Source organism: Hylobates moloch, unplaced genomic scaffold, assembly GCF_009828535.3.
Source record: "Hylobates moloch isolate HMO894 unplaced genomic scaffold, HMol_V3 SCAFFOLD_7, whole genome shotgun sequence".
NCBI classification, from domain to species: domain Eukaryota; kingdom Metazoa; phylum Chordata; class Mammalia; order Primates; family Hylobatidae; genus Hylobates; species Hylobates moloch.
The window spans coordinates 52163644-52185240 of NW_026652282.1; the positions used below are offsets into that span (position 1 = coordinate 52163644).

Consider the following 21597-nt stretch of genomic DNA (forward strand, 5'->3'; position numbering starts at 1 on the left):
TCAGTCTGGTAAGACAAACTCCTAGTGCTCCAACCTCCCACATTGGTAAAGAAGATCCAACATTTGATAGGAATGTTTATATTCTGGCTCCAACACACTCCTCACCTCCAATATTTGCTACTGAGTCACCTGTAAGTCTCACTTTTCAGTGAGAACCTGAGCAACGAGGTACTAGATAAACTAAAGGAAGCTATTACTTTGGCTCTCCCATTAGTGCACCTGAGATAAAACTTAAAATGAGATGTCTCTGACACACACACACACACACACACACACACACACACACACACACACACTTTTTTCCTAGATTCTCTTGAGGTAAACCTAAATGCAAGAACTAAAACTGTAAAATTCTTTTTTTCTCTCACAAGAAGATTTACAAGACTAAAACTGTAAACTTCTTAGAAGAGAACATAGGGGGAAATCTTCATGACATGGAATTTGGCAATGATTTCCTCAATATGACACTAAAAGCACAGGCAACAAAGAATAAATTGATCAACTGTACTTTATCAAAATTTTGTGCATCAAAAGATACTATCAAGAGAATAAAAAGGTAACCAGAGAATGGGAGAAAATATTTGCAAATCATATATATGGTAAGGGATTGATATAAAGAATATATAGAGAATTCCTAAAACTCAAACACAAAAAACAACCCAATTCAAAAATGGGCAATGGACTTGAATAGATATTTCTCCAAAGAAGATATACAAGTGGACAATAAGCACATGAAAATATGCTCAATGCCACTAGTCATAAGGAAAATGCAAATCGAAACCACAAGATACTACTTCGTACCCACTAGGATGGATACTATCTAAAAAAAAAAGGAAAAATACAATTATTGGTGAGGATACAGAAAAAATGGAGCCCTTGTGCATTGCTGGTGGGAATGTAAAATGGCACAGCCACTGTGGAAAACAACTTGGAAGTCGTTTAAAAAGTTAAATATAAAATTAACATATGATCCAACAATCCACTTTTAGGTATATACCCCAAAGAACTCGAAGCAGGAAATCAAACAGACAGTTGAATACCAATGTTCATGGACAAATTATTAACCAAAGCCAAAAGCTGGAAGCAACCCAGATGTCCATCAATGGATGACTAAACAAAATGTGCTATATCCATACAATAGAATATTTTTCAGCCTCAAAAAGGAATGAAGTTCTGATACATGCTACAACATGGATGGACCCTGAAAACACTATGCTAAGTGACATAAGCCAGACACAAACACATACAAAAACAAATATTATATGACTTCACTTACATGAGCTACCTAGAATAGGTAAATTCATAAAGACAGAAAGTAGAATAGAGGGGAGGGGAAAATGGAGAGTTATTTTGTTATGCTATGGAGTTTCTGTTGGGATGATGAAAGAGTTCTGGAAATGGATAATGATGGTAGATGCACAACTTCTGATTGCTGATTACACTGTACACTTAAAATGGTTAAAATGGTAAATTTTATGTTATGTATATTTTACAAAAACCAAAAGAAGCAAAAAATACCATGGGGCCAGAGGACGGACTGTTACATAAATGAACCAGAGATAGCCTCTGTATATGGACCCTATGCTGTTTACTTCTTCATTACAGGTTAGGAACCCACTAGCTGAAAAGCTTGATAGTACCAATCTGAAAATTTTACACATCCAGTTGTTTTAAATATAGCCCACGAGTATATTTTTAGGCATTAGAGCCTGCCTGCTTTACATACACTGCAAAAGTTCACAAAATATCTACTACCCATAGACAAGAAAAAGTGTAGGGCAATAAAGACCCCAAGCTGCTGCTGGTCTTCAGAGTTCCCTGACCCACAGACTCCCCGCTGTGCTACCTAGCAACATCATATATTAATAGACATGTCAGCCCTGTCTCCTTCATGAGTTCCTTAGCCTTCCTCCCCTTATGGGTTGTGCCCTCAGGCCTATACCAGCGAGTCTGGATGGCCTCGTGCTGTGAAGGATTTTCCCAGGTGCAAATCTGTCAAAGGATCACTTAAAGTTTGCTGTGTGTTAATGCCATCTCGGGATTCTTTTTTTTTTTTTATAGTTAAGAATAATTTATTGTGTATTTCTTTTGTGTGTGTGTGTGTGTGTGTGTGTGTGTGTTTAATTATTATACTTTAGGTTTTAGGGTACATGTGCACAATGTGCAGGTTTGTTATATATGTATCCATGTGCCATGTTGGTTTGCTGCACCCATTAACTCGTCATTTAGCATTAGGTATATCTCCTAATGCTGTCCCTCCCCCCTCCCCCCACCCCACAACAGTCCCCGGAGTGTGATGTTCCCCTTCCTGTGTCCATGAGTTCTCATTGTTCAATCCCCACCTGTGAGTGAGAACATGCGGTGTTTGGTTTTTATCAGATGTAAAATCCTTCAAAGTCACTATAATCCCCACCAGGAAGGCAGGAAAAATTCAGTTTTTCAGTATCTTTGACAGCACTTTGTATTGTAAAACATTTTTTTTATTTTAGCCATTCTGATAAATGTGTAGTAGTATCTGATTGAGCTTTTAATTTGCATTTACCAAATTGGCTAATGAGGTTGAACGTTTTTCTTTTTTTTTTTAAGTCTTAATGTTTATTTCCCCAAGACAGCCTAGCTTGTACTCTACTTGGATAATTTTCATAAGCTAGTTTTCTGCTGTTACTAGTTTTAAATTTTATATTTCTGATGACAAGGCATGCTGCAAAAATACTCTAGTTCAACAGAGTTATGTTCACAAAACAATTTTTATCCATTCTACAGTGTTTCAGAATTACTAGTTGATTTTTAAACACAAAGTAGATATAGAGGCTAATGGTGGTTAATGTGCTCAAAGGGGAAGGCACAGGATTTCCTAAAATGAGTCCACCTTATAAAGAGTTCTTACTGTACAAATTACATCACATTTACTGTACATAACCTCAAAACTGAGGTATTATTCAATTTATAAAAACTACTTGATCAGTCTTTATGAAGCAGTACATATGTGCCAAATTCCATTTTAGAAGTTTCCACATCATTTTCATATAAAACAAAGTTTGAAAACAAGTAACATTTAAATACAGCATGGTATTCTACCACAACTGAAACTTTTTTCTTCTTCTTCTCTACAGGACCCAACAAAATCTGAAAATGAACTATGCTGTAAATTTACCTCATGCAAAGATCTTTATGTTCTCTCCGAAAGTGAAAAGCATGGCCTTTTAAGCACATTTTACTGTTTTATACTATTATGGCAACTTGTGTACTGCAGCACAGTCTGTTTTGAGAAAAAGTTATGATTTTTTTCATGCAAAAATCTACACAGATTAGCTTTAATAAGGAAAGACATTCATAATATCAAACATTCATTCAGTGCAAATGCACAGGAAAACCTTCCCGAAATGTTTTCTGACTTGGGAGTCAACTAAAAAGAAAGCCATACTAGGTAAATAAAAACTTGCAGGGGTGGGGAGGAAAAGGGGTAAGGGGAAATAGAAAACATAAGTTGCAGAGTAAACAAATGTCTGCTGCTGATTCAGTATTTGTTTTTATGTTCAGTGTACATTAACACTCATGATCTCATTTTGATGATTTATTAGGTTATCAGCCACCTGAAGGCAAATCAAGCTTGCATGTGTTCACATACAGCACCACTACCACACTCTTGTACATAGTCACTCCAGGACTAGGAGTCTAATTCATGAATGAGAGCCCTAGATTTTAAAAATGATACTGACTGTCTATCACTGAGCCAGACATTCATTCAACATTTTCCATTTGGACACTGCTTCATAGCAAGGCCTAGGCTCATTTTCCTTTTACTTATATGGGCATCCAATTCTCTTTTATTCTTACAAGCCTTGAAGATAATAGTACTACACTTTCCCCTCAGTTTATGCAGAGTAAGTCAACGTTCTTTCTCGGGCACTGAAGATCTGTGACCTGTAGCCCTTTTTACTATGAACAGCCTAAATAAGCATTCATGTAAAGTTTTCATTACATTTTGCCACTCATTCTCACTCATGCCCATTCACCATCTGGACCACATTTGGGCATTTTCTGTGATTCCAAATGAAATCTTCACATTTTCTTTCCCAATTTAATGCAGAAGCAGATCCCATGAGCTAAGCTTGATGGATCAAACCTTCATATATATACATATATATATATTGTACCTAACTTCCACAATACTGTTCTAAAACTGGAACTGTTCTATTGGTATACTGGCAGATAAACTGAAACCAAATGTTCCACCTTGAATTGCCTCTGGATCAAGGCTAAGATCTTCATCAATTATCATTTGAAGAGAACTGAGCAATGACCTCATAGGCTAATTTGTAGATGTCTCCATTTTCATGATTTTGGAGTTGTTCAATTTTCTCCAGTCCTCCACATTTTTCTATAAGATTGGCTATGGATTCTGCCTCATTTTTAGCCATTTTTAATATATTACTTAGTTCATCCAGTACTACTTGTACAACTTGTGCATCTTTTACAGTCAGCTTCTGAGTGCCAATATCCCCCTTATCCAAAAGGTTTATTATTCTTGGTACAATATTGGCATCAATTACTGCCTGTATCTGCAGCTGATTACCTGCAGTGATGTTACAGAGAAACCATACTGCCTCTTTATTAATTTTCTCTTTGGGATGTGTCAGGATTGCCCACAAGTATGAAACAGCATCATAATTCACAACTACTTCTGTTTGCTCTTCAATTCCAGTAGCCATGTTGCCCACAGCTTGAGGTGCAGCAGTCTGAACTACTCGGCAGCTGAGCAGAGGAACCAAATGAGGAACTATTCCAGTGTCTATTATCATCTGTATTTGTTCACTGCCAGCATCAGTAAGGTAAGAGAGGGCCCAGTCTGTATCTACTAATATATTTACAAATGTATGATGAATTAGAACACAAAGAGCTGACAGCATTTCCTGTATAGTTTCCATTGGTGGTGGTGGGTCTTTGTGGTGACATAAATTGGCCATAAACCAGGCTGGGCATGGTGGCTCACACCTGGAATGCTAGCACTTTGGGAGGCTGAGGCAGGAGGATTCTTGAGCCCAGGAGTTAGAGACCAGCCTAGGCAACATGGTGAGACCCTGTCTCTACAAACAATTTAAACATTTAGCTGGGTGTGGTGGCACGCACTTGTGGTTCCAGCTACTCGGGAGGCTGAGGCAGGATGATTTCTTGAGCTCCAGAGGTTGAGGGTGCAGTGAGCTGTGTTTGCGCCACTGCATTAAAGCCTGGGTGAGCCCCTATCACAGAAAAAAGAATGTTTTGAAGTAAAATAAAGGTTTCACAACTCCAAGACTTATGACATAATCTCTACATTGGGAGAACCATCACCTATGATAGTTCTCAATGCCCACGCTGCTTGCTCACAAACATTCTGATGAAGTGAATGGAGGAGCCTCAGGAAAGGTGGCACAGCATTGGACTGAACTACTGCTTGAGCTTGTTCAGAGGTTTTAGATGCAATGTTTGTCAAAGCCCATGCAGCTTCTAAATGTAAAGCATTGTCATCTCTTTCAAGACAATAGACTAGAACAGGCAGTATTTCAGATTTTATTTTTATAAATTGATAGATTTCAATCACTGGACAAAGCTTCCCAGCAGCCTGAACTGCATTTGATTGAATTTCTTAGTTATCACTTGAAGCATTTTGAATAATAGCTACTAGAGAGGTATTTTACACTCCATAATCATCATTTATATCAGTCTTCACAGGTATCTTCATTCAGTACATTCCTTCTCTTTAAGAGATGTTCATCTCTTTTATTCTTCCTTAATTCAACTACAATTTCATTTTGCTGTCTTCTCATAATCCCCAAGTTGTGGACTTTGTTCTTAAAATTCTTGAGCCATTGGCTGTCTAGTTTTTCATTGTCCACTATGGCCGAGCTGATGACTCCTTCCCCTACCCAGACCCCACAGGATCTGCCCCAACCCACCATGCCACACCGACACTCCCAGGAACCAGGCTGCCTGCACTGCTATGCCGGCTGTGCCACTGCTTCCTTCCTCCTCCTCAACTGCCTCAGCTGAGGCCTTCTCCTCTCCCTGTACCACTCCCTTCCCCAACCCCAGCATGAGAGCAGATCAGGTGGAGACAACTACGGGAGCAGAATGGCAGCAAGAGTGGCGGAATGTAATGCAGGCTGAGAGAGTGAGATGGCCTCAAACTCTGCACACCTTTTCATGTGCTTATTTTTCATCTGTTATATTTTCTTCAGTGAAATGTTTATGTCTTTTGCCTATTTTTAACTAGGCTTGTTTTTACTATTACGTGTTAAGAGTTCTTGATATATTCTAGATACTAGTTTGTTACTGGATATGTGATTTGTAGTATTTTCTCCCAGTCTAGCTCTGTAGCTTCTGTAGAGGAAAAGTTTTTAATTTTATTGAGGTCTAATATATCAACTTTTCTTTTTATGAATCATACTTTTAGTATCAAGTGACTTACTTGAAATTTTTTCTAAGTTTTCTTCTAAAAGATTCATAGTTTGAGCATTTTACATTTAAATTTATGATCCATTTTGTATAAAGTATGAGGTGTAGGTCAAGGTTAATTTTGAGGGGAGAGGGCAATGGATTGCTCAGCATTATTTGTTGAAAAGACTATCCTTCCTCCATTTAATTACTTCTGTAATAATTTAGGCGTATCTGTGCAGGTCGGCTTCTGGGTTCTCTATTCTCTTCTATTGAGCTTTGTATCTATCCCTCTACCACTACCGCACAGACTTGATTACCATAGCCATGTAAATGTCCTGAAATTGAGGATAGTGGTTCCTCCCACCTTATACTTCTTTGTCAAATTGTCTTAGCTATTCTACCTCTGCTGACTTTACATATACATTTTAGAATAATATTGACTACATCTCCAAAAAAAATCTGCCTGGGATTTTGATAGGAAATGTATTGTAATTGCATACCAATTTGGGAAGGGCTGACATTTTTACTATGTTGATTCTGACAATCCATGAACATGCATTGTGCCTCTCCATTCATTTAGATCTTTAATTTCTTTATTATTATTATTATTATACTTTAAGTTTTAGGGTACATGTGCACAATGTGCAGGTTTGTTACATATGTATCCATGTGCCATGTTGGTGTGCTGCACCCATTAACTCGTCATTTAGCATTAGGTATATCTCCTAATGTTGTCCCTCCCCCCATTTCTTTATCAGCATTTTCTAGTTGTCAGCAGATCTTATACATGTTTTGCTACATTTGCATTTATGTATTTATTTGAATGATTGTGAATATTTTTTATTTCAATGTCTGTATGTTCATTGCTAGTATATGAAGCACAAGTGATTTCTGTATGTTGATATTGTGTCCTATGATTGTGTTGAACTCACCTATGTTGATGGGTGCAGCACACCAACATGGCACATGTATACATATGTAACAAACCTGCACGTTGTGCACATGTGCCCTAAAACCTAAAGTATAATAATAATAATAATAATAATAATAATAATAATAGAGAATTAGCTAATAATTCAAAAAAGCTTTTGACGAGGCATAATACTTTTTTATTTTTTTTGAGACAGAGTCTCACGCCATTCTCCTGCCTCAGCCTCCTGAGTAGCTGGGACTACAGGTGCCCGCCACCACGGCCGGCTAATTTTTTTTTGTTGTTGTATTTTTAGTAGAGATGGAGTTTCACTGTATTAGCCAGGAGGGTCTCGATCTCCTGACCTCGTGATCTGCTGGCCTCAGCCTCCCAAAGTGCTGGGCTTACAGGCATGAGCCACTGTGCCCAGCTGACAGGGCATAATACTTTTTATGATTTCTTTATTTTTTAGTTTTTTGGCTTTCCTATTTATAATTCAGAATATAGTATCATCTATTATAGTTATACCTATACTTTTCTGACAATATTTCCTAATTTTTTTATTTTCCAATTTTATAAACAATATTTTCATTTGATTCCAGTCCATAAACTATTTCTACATAACGATTAATAATACCATCTCTATAAACGTCGTGTGCTGTATACGTGGCATGGCGTATACAGATAGTTGTATGTTTTGTTATATAACCTATATTGAGTTAAATTTTGTGGAGTGTGTAAGCTCTGTGTCTAGATTTATTCTTTTTCTTTTTTAATATGTGGATGTTCAGTTGTTCTGGCACTATTGGTTAAAAAGACTTTCCTTTCTCTGTTGAATTGCCTTTGTTCCTTTGTCAAAGCTGAGTTGATTATATTTCTGTGGGTCAATTTCTGGGCTCTCCATTCTGTTCCATTGATCTATTTGTACTTGTTGTTTGTTTCCAATAACACACTGTCTTAATTATTGTAGCTTTGCAGTAAGTGTTAAAGTCAGGTAGTTTCAGTTCTGCAACTTTGTTATTCTGATTCAATATTGTGTTGGCTATTCTGAGTCTTTGGTGTCTCTATATAAACTTTACAGTCAGCCTGTCAGTATTCACAAAGTAACTTGCTAAGATTTTGATTGAGATTTTACTGGATCTATAAAGTTGGGAAGAACTGACAGATCAGCAATATTGAATCTTTCTATCCATGAGCATAGAATATCTCTTCATTTATTTAGTTCTTTGATTTATTTCATCAGATTTTTTATAGTTGCCCTTATGTTGATCTTGTATATATTTCGTTAGATTTATAGCTAAGTATGTCATTTTTTGTGTGCTAATGTAAATGGTATTGTGTTTTTAATCTGAAATTCCACTTGTTCATTGCTAGTATGTTGGAAAGCAATTGATTTGTGTACATTATATTAAACCTGTAAATGCAAAAAAAAAAAAAAAAAAGAGTTGTTCTCTGGCTTTCTAGATTCCTTGGGATTTTTCCTATATAAACAATCATGTCATCTGCAAATAGAGACAGTTTTATTTCTTCCTTTCCAATCTGTAGGTCTTTCATTTATTTTTCTTGCCTTAATTCTATGGCTAGGACTTCCAATACTAATTAAGATTTTGAAGTCACAAATTATGAATTAAATTACTGTCAAACCTTGGAGATAATGTGGGTTCAGTTCCAGGCCACTGCAATAAAGCAATTGTCACAGTAAAGTGAGTATCACAATAAAGCCAGTCATACAATTTTTTGGCATGTAATTATGTTTACACTACACTGTAGTCTATTACGTATGCAACAGCATTACGTCTAAAAACTGTATATACCTTAATTAAAAATACTTTATTACTAAAAAATGCCAGCAATCATTTAATCTTTTTGCTGGTGGAAAGTCTTGCCTCGATGTTGATGGCTGCTGACTGCTCAGGGTACTGGTGGTTGAAGGTTGGAGTGGCTGTGGTAATGTCTTAAAATATGACAGCAATGAAGTGTGCCAAATCGATGTACTCATCCTTTCATGAAAGATTCCTCTGTAGCATGTGATGCTATTTCAGGCATTTTACCCACAGCAGAACTTCCTTCAAAACTGGAGACAATCCTCTGAAACCGTGACACTGCTTTTTCAATTAAGTTTATATAATATTATAAATCCTTTGCTATCATTTCAACAATGTTCACAGCATCTTTACTAGGAGTAAATTCCATCAAATAAATCACTTTCTTTGCTCATCCATAAGAAGCAACTCCTCATCCATTCAAGTTTTATCATGAGATTGCAGCAATTCAGTCACATCTTCAGGAACCACTTCAATTTATATTTCTCTTGGTATTTCACCATATCTGCCGTTATTTCCTCCACTGAAGTCTTGAACTCATCAAAATCATCCATGAGAGTTGGCATCAACTCTTTCTAAACTTCTGTTAATGTTGATATTCTGACCTCCTCCCATAAATCATGAATATTATTTTTTTTTTTAAATTATACTTTAAGTTCTAGGGTACAAGTACACAATGTACAGGTTTGATACATAGGTATACATGTGTCAGGTTGGTTTGCTGCACCCATCAACTCGTCATTTACATAAGGTATTTCTCCTAATGCTATCCTTCCCCTAGCCCCTCACCCCCCAACAGGCCCCGGTGTGTGATGTTCCTCACCCTATGTCCAAGTGTTCTCATTGTTCAATTCCCACCTATGAGTGACAACATGCGGTATTTGGTTTTCTGTCTTGTGATAGTTTGCTGAGAACAACGGTTTCTAGCTTCATCCATGTCCTTGCAAAGGACATAAACTCATCCTTTATTATGGTTGCATAGTATTCCATGGTGTATATGTGCCACATTTCCTTAATCCAGTATATCACTGATAAACATTTGGGCTGGTTCCAAGTCTTTGCTATTGTGAATAGTGCCACAATATACATACGTGTGCATGTGTCTTTATAGTAGCATGATTTATAATCCTTTGGGTATATATATACCCAGTAATGGGATTGCTGGGTCAAATGGTATTTCTAGTTCTAGATCCTTGAGGAATCACCACACTGTATTCCACAATGGTTGAGCTAATTTACACTCCCACCAACAGTGTAAAAGCATTCCTATTTCTCCACATCCTCCCCAGCATCTGTTGTTTCCTGATTTTTTAATGTTCACCATTCTAATTGGCGTGAGATGGTATCTCACTGTGGTTTTGATTTGCACTTCTCTGATGACCAGTGATGACGAGCATTTTTTCATGTCTGTTGACTGCATAAATGTCTTCTTTTGAGAAGTGTCTGTTCACATGCTTTGCCCACTTTTTGATGGGGTTGTTTTTTTTCTTGTAAATTTGTTTAAATTATTTGTAGATTCTGGATATTAGCCCTTTGTCAAATGGGTAGATTGCAAAAATTTTCTCCCATTCTGTAGGTTGCCTGTTCACTCTGATGGTAGTTTCTTTTGCCATGCAGAAGCTCTTTAGTTTAATTAGATCCCATTTGTCTATTTTGGCTTTTGTTGCCATTGCTTTTGGTGTTTTAGTCATGAAGTCCTTGCCTATGCCTATGTCCTGAATAGTATTGCCTAGGTTTTCTTCTAGGGTTTTTATGGTTTTAGGTCTAACATGTAAGTCTTTAATCCATCTGGAATTAATTTTTGTATAAGGTGTAAGGAAGGGATCCAGTTTCAGCTTTCTACATATGGCTAGCCAGTTTTCCCAGCACCATTTATTAAATAGGGAATCCTTTCCTCATTGCTTGTTTTTTTTCTTTTTTTTTGGCAGGTTTGTCAAAGATCAGATGGTTCTAGATGTATGGTGTTATTTCTGAGGGCTCTGTTCTGTTCCGTTGGTCTATATCTCTGTTTTGGTACCAGTACAATGCTGTTTTGGTTACTGTAGCCTTGTAGAATAGTTTGAAGTCAGGTAGCATGATGCCTCCAGCTTTGTTCTTTTTGCTTAGGATTGTCTTGGCAATGCGGGCTCTTTTTTGGTTCCATATGAACTTTAAAGCAGTTTTTTCCAATTCTGTGAAGAAAGTCATTGGTAGCTTGATGGGGATGGCATTGAATCTATAAATTACCTTGGGCAGTATGGCCATTTTCACTATATTGATTCTTCTTACCCATGAGCATAGAATGTTATTCCATTTGTTTGTGTCCTCTTTTATTTCGTTGAGCAGTGGTTTTTAGTTGTTCTTGAAGAGGTCCTTCACATCCCTTGTAACTTGGATTCCTAGGTATTTTATTCTCTTTGTAGCAATTTTGAATGGGAATTCACTCATGATTTGGCTCTCTGTTTGTTTGTTATTGGTGTATAGGAATCCTTGTAATTTGCGCACATTGATTTTGCATCCTGAGACTTTGCTGAAGTTGCTTATCAGCTTAAGGAGCATTCCCTTTGAAAACTGGCACAAGACAAGGATGCCCTCTCTCACCACTCCTATTCAACAGTGTTGGAAGTTCTGGCCAAGGCGATCAGGCAAGAGAAAGAAATAAAGGATATTCAATTAGGAAAAGAGGAAGTCAAATTGTCCCTGTTTGCAGATGACATGATTGTATATTTAGAAAACCCCATCGTCTCAGCCCAAAATCATGAATATTCTTAATGGCATCTGGAACAGTGAATCGTCCCCAGAAATTTATTTACTTGGCCCATGTCCATTGGAGCAATTACAATCTATGGCAGCTATGGCCATACAAAGTGTATTTCCTAAATAATAAGACCTGAAAGTCAAAGTTACCCCTTGATCCATGGGCTGCAGAATGGATGTTATGTTAGCAGCCATGAAAACATTCATCTCCATGCAGATCTCCATAAGAGCTCCTAGATGACTTGGTGTATTGTCAATGAGCGGTAATACTCTGAAAGAAACCTTTTCTTCTCCACAGTGCATCTCAAAAGTGACCTTAAAATATTTAGTAAACCATGCTGTGAGCAGACATGCTATCATCTAGGCTTTTTTGTTCTATTTATAGAGCACAGGCAGAATAGATTTATTATAATTGTTAAGGGCCCTAGGATTTTTGGAATGATAAATGAGCACTGACTTCATCTGAATGTCACCAGCTGCATTAACCCCTAACAAAAGTTAGGCTGTCCTTTGGAACTTTGAAGCCAGACACTGATTTCTTCTTTCTAATTATGAAAGTACTAGGTAGCAGCTTCTTCCAATAGAAAGCTGCTTCATCTATATTGAAAAATCTGTCCTTCAGTGTAGCCATCTTCACCAATTATCTTAGCTAGATCTTCTAGATAACTTGTGCAGCTTCTACATCAGTACTTGTTGCTTCACCTTGCACTTTTGTGTTATGGAGATGACTCCTTTCCTTAAAGGTCATGAACCAACCTCAGGTAGCTTCCAACTTTTCTCCTGCAGCTTCCTCACCTCTCTCAGCCTTCAAAGAATTGAAGACAGTTAGGAACTTTTATCAACAATAGGACTATTTTGCTTTCTTATCGTTTGTGTTTTCACTAGAGTAGCACTTTTAATTTCCTTCAAGAACTTTTCCTGCACATTCACAACTTGGGCTGTTTGGTGCAAGAGCCCTAGCTTTTGGCCTTTCTCAGCTTTTGACGTGTCTTCCTTGCTAAGCTTAATGATTTCTAGCTTTTGATTTAAAGTGAGAAACATGTGACTCTTTGTTTCACTTGAACACTTAAAGGCCATTGTATGGTTATTAGTTGGCCTAATTTCAATATTGTTGTGTCTTGAATCAGAAGACTGAAAAGATGGAGCAATTATCTTCATTTCTTTCCATATTCTGCATTCTATTTCTGTGATTTCAGCCATCTTAGCCTGGTTAAGAACCCTTGTTGAAGAACTAGTACTGTCATTTGGAGGAAAGAAGACACTCTGGCTTTTCAAGCTGTCATAGTTCTTGCACTGGTTCTCATTTTTATCAGCTGATGTTTCTTCAATCTTTGAAGTCACTGTTCTTTGGATTTTTTTTTAAATTTTATTCTATTTGATGACCTTGGGATTTGATTGTGGCAAAAGGTGGGTTCAGTTGACTGGGTTCATTTCTGGAAGATTTTAGGGGGCCAAGCCTCAGCTCAGGACTCCTGAACTGCATGTCCTAACTCTGGATGACTGCTATCAAGCCTCTGCTTTGTTCTTTGGCTCCTTGAAATTATGAACCTGCTGTGCTACAAGGGCCGAGGTGCTCATGGACCGCTGGCCACTACACTCTAATGGGTGGTAACAGCTAAAGTGTTTCATAGGGTGATGGTAGTGGGATTCATCTTTGTTTGCATGTGTCAGCAGTGGTGGCAGTGGCAGCACAGCGGGGTGCATGCTTGTTTGCTGCAGCAGGGTGCTAGGAGGTGCCAGGGTGCCTGCCTCTATGCAGGCATTCACAGTAGTGGCGGTGGAGGCTCAGGAGGGTAGGGGCCTGGCTGGTGACTGTGTGTGTGGTCCTGCTAGTGGTGTTAGCATGGGGGTAGGGCACTGGTGGGTACAGGACTGTGTCCACTCTCTGTGCATGCTCATGCAGGCTCAGGGCAGGGGAGGGTGTGCTAGTCTCCATGCCTAGTTTCATTTGCAGGGGTTGAATTGCCTGGCTTTGTGCCTGCCAAGGCTCCAAATGCAATGGCGGTACAGCAGCGGTGGAGGGTAGAGGGTTGTAGTGAACTCCTGCTGGCAGCAGTGGCACAGCACGGTTCAGTGCGTATATGTGCTGGCCAGGCAGGGAAGAAGGCAAGTTTGGCCCCATGTATACATGTGCTGTCAAGGCAATGTGGGAAGTGGCCCTGGGCCCAGGGGAAGCTGTATTGTGGGTATCGAGTGGATGGGATGGTACGTGACCTCGGGGGCCACCCTGCTATAGCTCATCAGCAGTCAGGTGCAGTCCACCAGCTCAGAAGCTATGATGCAGACCCCCAGGGTACTGAGACTGCACTGCAAACCAATGTGGCCAGGCTGGGGCCCTAAGAGAGGCCAGAAGACCAAGGGGTGCACAGATTGGACTGGCCTGAGTGATGGACAAGACCACCCTGCAGAGTTCAGGTCCACTAGTTCCCCTAGGACTAAAGTCTACTATGAGAGCAAGTCGAGCCTAGGGGGATGGGCATCCCTGGCTCTGCTCCAATACAGATGTTCCTGCACCAAACCCTCTGTGCTCCACAACTGGCTGGCATGCTGCCCCTAACACTTCTCTAAACTGCTCTCCCTGCCAACTCAGGTGTCCATCGTGATCTGGGGGTCTCCTCCTGCCAGAATTCCAGAGGCCCATGGCAAGAGAGGGTTGCTCCTTGCCAGTTCAACTCACCCATTCCCCCACTGTTGTTAGGAGCCAGTAACAAGTCCCAGGCATGGTGGCCCCGTATAGGGTCCCTAGCTTCCTCCCACTTCAGCCCAGCTTCTGTGTCTTCCCTCTGCCTACTCTCAGTGCCTTCCCTCTGCCTACTCTGAGTGCCTTCCCTCTGAAGATCTTCTAGGAGTGCACCAGTTGTCCCAGTTCCCTTGGTGGCAGCTGTTCCACCTGGCTATGTCATCAGCCATCTTGCCCAAATAAATTTCTTCTGAAGTCTATTTAATCTGATACTATGTGATATGGCCTCTGCTGCTTCCATTTATGTTTTCATAATGCTTCTCTTTCCATCCTTTTTACTTTCAACTTGTCTATTTCATTATAATTGAAGTGCAATTCTTGTAGACAGCATGTATGTTTTTATCCACTCTGCTAACTTTTTTCATTTAATTGGTGTATTAAGATCATTTACATTTAAGATAATTATATATGTTAGAGCTTAATTCCCCATGTTATTGCTTTTGTTTGTTCAATCTGTCATTTCTGTTGTCATGCCTTCCTGTGGGTTACTTTTTTACAATTTTATTTTGATTAATCTAAAGTGTTTTTGAGTGTATCTCCTTGTATAGGTCTTTCAGTGGTTTCTCTAGGCAGTATATTATATGTGTGCCTATACATACTCTCTCTGTGTATCATGGTGTAGTGGTGTCAGCATTTTATAAGTTTGAATGAAGTCTACAAATCGCCCTTCCTTTTACATCCCTTTTCCCTCCTCTATTTATAATATAATTATCTTAAACATTTCCTCTCTATAAATTTAGAATCATATCAGATAGCATTATAATTTTTGCTTCCACTGTCATACATTGAGACAATTCAAGAGGAGATGAAAAGTCTATTGTATTTATACATATTTCCATTATTTCCATTCTTCTTCCTTCTTTTCTGCTGTTCCAAGATTCCTTCTTTCATCATTTCCATTCTCTTTAGAGAACTTCCTTAAGTCTTCCTTTTAAGGTAGGTCTGCTGGTGCCAAACACGTTTTATTTCATCTGAGAATATCATCATTTCTCCTTCATTCCTAAAGAATATTTTTGGGCCAGATGCAGTGGCTCACACCTATAATACCAGTACTTTGGGAGCCCAAGGTGGGCAAATCACTTAAGCTCAGGAGTTCAAGACCAGCCTGGAGAATGTGGCAAAACCCCGACTCTGCAGAAAATACAAAAATTAGGTGGGCATGATTGGTGCATGCCTGTTGTCCCAGCTACTCAGGAGGCTGAGGCAGGAGGATCATTTGAGCCTGGGAGGTCAAGGCTGCAGTGAGCCATGATTGCACCAATGCACACTAGCCTGGGTGACAGAGTGAGGCCCAGTCTCAAAAAAAGACTATTTTCACCATTTATAAGATTTCGCATTGATGTATTTTTTTTGGCACTTAAAAATATGCAACTTCCTTCTGGCTTCCATGATTTCTGATGAGAAATCCACTGTCATTTAAACTGTTTTTCCCCTATAAGTAAGGTGTCATTTCTCTCCTGCTGCTTTCAATAGTTTGTTAGGCCAGGTGCAGTGGCTCACGGCTGTAATCATAGCACTTTGGGAGGCCAAGGCAGGTGGATCACTTGAGGTGAGGAGTTCGAGACCAGCCTGGCCAACATAGCAAAATCCCATCTGTACTAAAAAGACAAAACATTAGCCAGGCGTGGTGATGCATGCCTGTAGTCCCAGCTACTCGGGAGGCTGAGGTGGGAGGATCACTTGAACTTGGGAGATAGAGGTTGCAGTGAGCCGAGATCATGCCACTGCACTCCAGACTGGATGACAGAGCGAGACTCTGTCTCAAAAAAGAAGAAAAAAAAGAGTATTTTAGTTTTCATAAGTTTTGCTATGATGTATTTTCATGTAACTTTATTTGGGGTTTATCCTGTTTGATGTTCACTCAGCTTCTCGAATCTATACGTAGAAGCCTTTTGCCATACTGGAATATTATCAGCCATTATTTATTTGAGTGCTTTTTGAGGTCTTCCATCTTTCCTCTTTCCCTCCAAGTTTCCAATTATATGAGTGTAAGAACTTTCATTATTGTCCCACAGACCCCTGTGACTCTGTTTATTTATTTTTTTCAGTCAGTTTTCTCCCAGACTGGGTAGTTTCTATTTTTATATCTCAAGCTCATGTATTCTTTCCTCTTTCCCTTCTACTCTGCTGTTGAGCTGATCCATTTAGTTTTCTTCATTTCTATATTATTCATTTGAATAATTTTCATTTGGTTCTCCTTTATTCTTGAATTTCTTTGCTGAGACTTTTTTCATTTGTTTCAATCATGTTTGCAATTGTTTCTTGAGGCATCATAATGATGGCATCCATTGACTGCCTTTTTTCATTCAAGTTGATAGTTTCCTTGTTCTTGGTCTGATGGCTGATTTTCAACTGAAACCTAAATATTTAGGTAATTTTGTGAAGAGACTCTGGATTGCATTTAGATCTGCTGTTTTAGCAGGCTTACTATAACACTGTTTTGGCAGGAGAAAGAAGGAGGAGTGCCTCCTCATTATTGCCAGGTGGGAATGTAAGTCAAGGTTCTCCATTTAGTTTCCACTGACACTTGAGTTGGGGAGTACTACTGGGTAGAAGTGGGGATTCAGGCTCCCCACTCAGTCTATGCTAATAACACCCTAGCTGCATTGGATAAAAGCGGCTCATTGCTTTTCCCCATGTGACCTCCAATGACAACACAGGGCATGGCCACATTAATGCTAGGTGAAAGTCCAGACTCTCCACTAGGCTTCTTCTGATCATATCCAAGTGGAGAGAGGAAGGAAGTCCAGACTTTCCATGTGGTCTCCACTGACACCTCAGGAACAGAAGTGTCTTTTAGGGATTTAAATTCCAACTCCCCACTTGGCCTTTTCTGACACCACCCTGGCAGGGGGCCATTTGGGTATTTTGTGATAGCTTGATGAGGCCAGAAATCTAGACTCCTGACATGGCCTTTTCTGGCTAAGTAGAGCCATAGTGTTTTCTGTAGTATTTGACATAGAGCAGTTATTTTCTCAAGTTTTCTGTGTTACTAGGCTCTTTTCTGGTCCTTTGGCTAGAAAGAGATGGCTTCTATTTGTGGCTTTTTTTCTGTTCCCATGTGATTTATGAGTTGCCAGCTTCTTCAGCTCCAAGTCTGGGTTATATGAGGCAAAAAGAAAACCCATGAAACTCACCATCGTGTTGTTCCTTAGGTCCTGTGGACCCTAGTCAATCTGACTTCTACTCTGAATTTTTCATGATGGGTTAATATTTGTTTCATAATGTCCATGGGCTTTAGTTTTACTTAGTGGGGGGAGTAGGAAAAATATGTTGACTCCATCTTCCCCTAAAACTGTTTTTGTTTTGTTTTGTTTTTGTTTTTGTTTTTGTTTTTTTGAGATGGAGTCTCCCTCTGTCGCCCATGCTGGAGTGCAGTGGTGCGATCTCAGCTTACTGCAACCTCTGCCTCCGGGGTTCAAGCAATTCTCCAGCCTCAGCCTCCCAAGTAGCTGGGGTTATTTTTGTATTTTTAGTAGAGACGGGGTTTCACCATACTGGTCAGGCTGGTCTCGAACTCCTGACCTCAGGTGATCCAACCGCCTTGGCCTTCCAAAGTGCTGGGATTACAGGCGTGAGCCACCATGCCCAGCCTAAATCTGGTTTTTATATCTTAAGGAAATGCAGAATTTCTGGCACTACAGTTGTCAATAAGTACATGTAAACCACCTTCACTTTACTGAGAAGTTCCCATTTGAGATACTGAAAGCTAAGAAGAATAATTGGTGGCAATGAAAAATACCTATCATTGGTGATATCACCAAAAGTGGTGGAGTAGGGAACTCCGTACCTCCATGAAAGCAATAACTAAGGAGGAAGAAACTATAAGAATAAACATTTTCAAATTCTAGAATCTAATTTAAATAAACTTACACCAACTACAAAAACCAGGAAAATGCTTAGTTAAAAAAAGAGACTACTTTGTCAGATGAGTAGATTGCAAAAATTTTCTCCCATTCTTTAGGTTGCCTGTTCACTCTGATGGTAGTTTCGTTTGCTGTGCAGAAGCTCTTGAGTTTAATTAGATCCCATTTGTCAATTTTGGCTTTTGTTGCCATTGCTTTTGGTGTTTTAGACATGAAGTCCTTGCCCATGCCTATGTCCTGAATGGTATTGCCTAGGTTTTCTTTTAGAGTTTTTCTGGTTTTAGGTCTAACATGTAAGTCTTTAATCCATCTTGAATTAATGTTTTGTATAAGGTGTAAGGAAGGGATCCAGTTTCAGCTTTCTACATATGGCTAGCCAGTTTTCCCAGCACCATTTATTAAATAGGGAATCCTTTCCCCATTGCTTTTGTTAGGTTTATCAAAGATCAGATAGTTGTAGATATGTGGCATTATTTCTGAGGGCTCTGTTCTGTTCCATTGGTCTATATCTCTGTTTTGGTACCAGTACCATGCTGTTTTGGTTACTGTAGCCTTGTAGTACAGTTTGAAGTCAGGTAGCGTGATGCTTCCAGCTTTGTTCTTTTGGCTTAGGATTGACTTGGCGATGCGGGCTCTTTTTTGGTCCCATATGAACTTTAAAGTAGTTTTTTCCCATTCTGTGAAGTAACTTATTGGTAGCTTGATGGGGATGGTATTGAATCTATAAATTACCTTGGGCAGTGTGGCCATTTTCACGATATTGATTCTTCCTACCCATGAGCGTGGAGTGTTCTTCCATTTGTTTGTATCCTCTTTTATTTCATTGAGCAGTGGTTTGTAGTTCTCCTTGAAGAGGTCCTTGACATCCCTTGTAAGTTGGATTCCTAGGTACTTTATTCTCTTTGAAGCAATTGTGAATGGGAGTTCACTCATGATTTGGCTCTCTGTTTGTCTGTTATTGGTGTACAAGAATGCTTGTGATTTTTGCACATTGATTTTGTATCCTGAGACTGAAGAGACTACTAAATTTTGGTAAGAGGGTGCTACAACACGTTGGCTTCCCTCTCTGCCATCCCCTATTCCCCAGCTTAGTGGCAGCCTTGGAGATGGTAGTCTACAGTACTGATGTGGCTCGCTGCTGCAAGGGAAGCAATATACATCTTCATCTCAGAAAACTATGGTTATATATTTTGGCTTGCCTGGTAGCTCCCTAAGGTATGGGCTCAGCACCTTGACTTTATTTTGCCCACCTTGGAACTTTCTCAGAGCTAGAGTGGCATTTTTCATAATATTTGTTGAAAGCACTTAAAGGCAAATATACTAGCCACAGCCAACTGAGGCAAGGGATAATAGATGGAGCAAGCAGCAGACAGAATAAAAAGCCTGAGAAGGAAAAGGCTGGGGAAGCAGATACATCAGAAAAAAAAAAATGCTCTGGAAAGCTCCTGCAAATATCAGGGAATGTAGGAGGTCAGATACATGCTGAGGGTCAGACCTATTCTCAGAAAATATGTGAAAAGACCCTAAGCTTTCACCTGTGGCTTACTTTTAAGCTCTACAGAAGCAGGACATGGCTAAGATATAAGTGGCCCAGCTAAGCATTGAAGATAATACACCAACAAAAAGCCAATCTGCAAAGACTAGGAGAACTATTGTTATTTTTCTGGAATTTAAGGAAATCTCTGTGAGATCACGATCTGAGAACTAAGCTAACTGACAGAGAATTCACTGACTATATGTGGAAAATAACACAATCTTTACAAACATAATTTAGAAAAGCTACTAAACTAACAATTACAACCCACAACAAGTAGCAACAAAAAACCCTAGAGGGAGGTAAAAATCTGATTTCTACCACATTATAATATTGAAACTACCCAGTTTTCAACGACAACAACAAAAAATTATGAGGCATTAAGAAAAAAAACAAAAACGGATGCCCCATTCATAGGAAAAACAATTAATAGAAACTGTTTATGAAGAATCCCAGATATTAGACTTGGCTAGTCAACAATTTTTTTTTTTTAATTATACTTTAGGTTTTAGGGTACAGGTGCACAATGTGCAGGTTTGTTACATATGTATCCATGTGCCATGTTGATTTCCTGCACCCATTAACTCGTCATTTAGCATTAGGTATATCTCCTAATGCTGTCCCTCCCCCTGCCCCCAACCCCACAACAGTCGCCGGAGTGTGATGTTCCCCTTCCTGTGTCCATGAGTTCTCATTGTTCAATTCCCACTTATGAGTGAGAACATGCAGTGTTTGGTTTTTTGTCCTTGCGATAGTTTACTGAGAATGATGTTTTCCAGTTTCATCCATGTCCCTACAAAGGACGTGAACTCATCATTTTTTATGGCTGCATAGTATTCCATAGTGTATATGTGCCACATTTTCTTAATCCAGTTTATCATTGTTGGACATTTGGGTTGGTTCCAACTCTTTGCTATTGTGAATAGTGCTGCAATAAACATACGTGTGCATGTGTCTTTATAGCAGCATGATTTGTAGTCCTTTGGGTATATACCCAGTAATGGGATGGCTAGGTCAAATGGTATTTCTAGTTCTAGATCCCTGAGGAATCGCCACACTGACTTCCACAATGGTTGAACTAGTTTACAGTCCCACCAACAGTGTAAAAGTGTTCCTATTTCTCCACATCCTCTCCAGCACCTGTTGTTTCCTGATTTTTTAATGATGGCCATTCTAACTGGTGTGAGATGGTATCTCACTGTGGTTTTGATTTGCATTTCCCTGACGGCCAGTAATGATGAGCATTTCTTCATGTGTTTTTTGGCTGCATAAATGTCTTCTTTTGAGAAGTGTCTGTTCATGTCCTTCGCCCACTTTTTGATGGGGTTGTTTGTCTTTTTCTTGTAAATTTGTTTGAGTTCATTGTAGATTCTGGATATTAGCCCTTTGTCAGATGAGTAGGTTGCAAAAATTTTCTCCCATTCTGTAGGTTGCCTGTTCACTCTGATGGTAGTTTCTTTTGCTGTGCAGAAGCTCTTTAGTTTAATTAGACCCCATTTGTCAATTTTGGCTTTTGTTGCCATTGCTTTTGGTGTTTTAGACATGAAGTCCTTGCCCACGCCTATGTCCTG

The 21597-nt window shown here is 39.2% G+C and overlaps 1 protein-coding gene and 1 pseudogene across 1 annotated transcript in view; both read right to left on the reverse strand.

The window, feature by feature from the left end:
• MTMR8 (myotubularin related protein 8) overlaps nucleotides 1-21597 on the reverse strand; it is a 122854-nt gene that overhangs the window by 25868 nt on the left and 75389 nt on the right. The window lies entirely within an intron of this gene.
• On the reverse strand, nucleotides 4178-5907 carry LOC116811739 (importin subunit alpha-3-like; annotated as a pseudogene).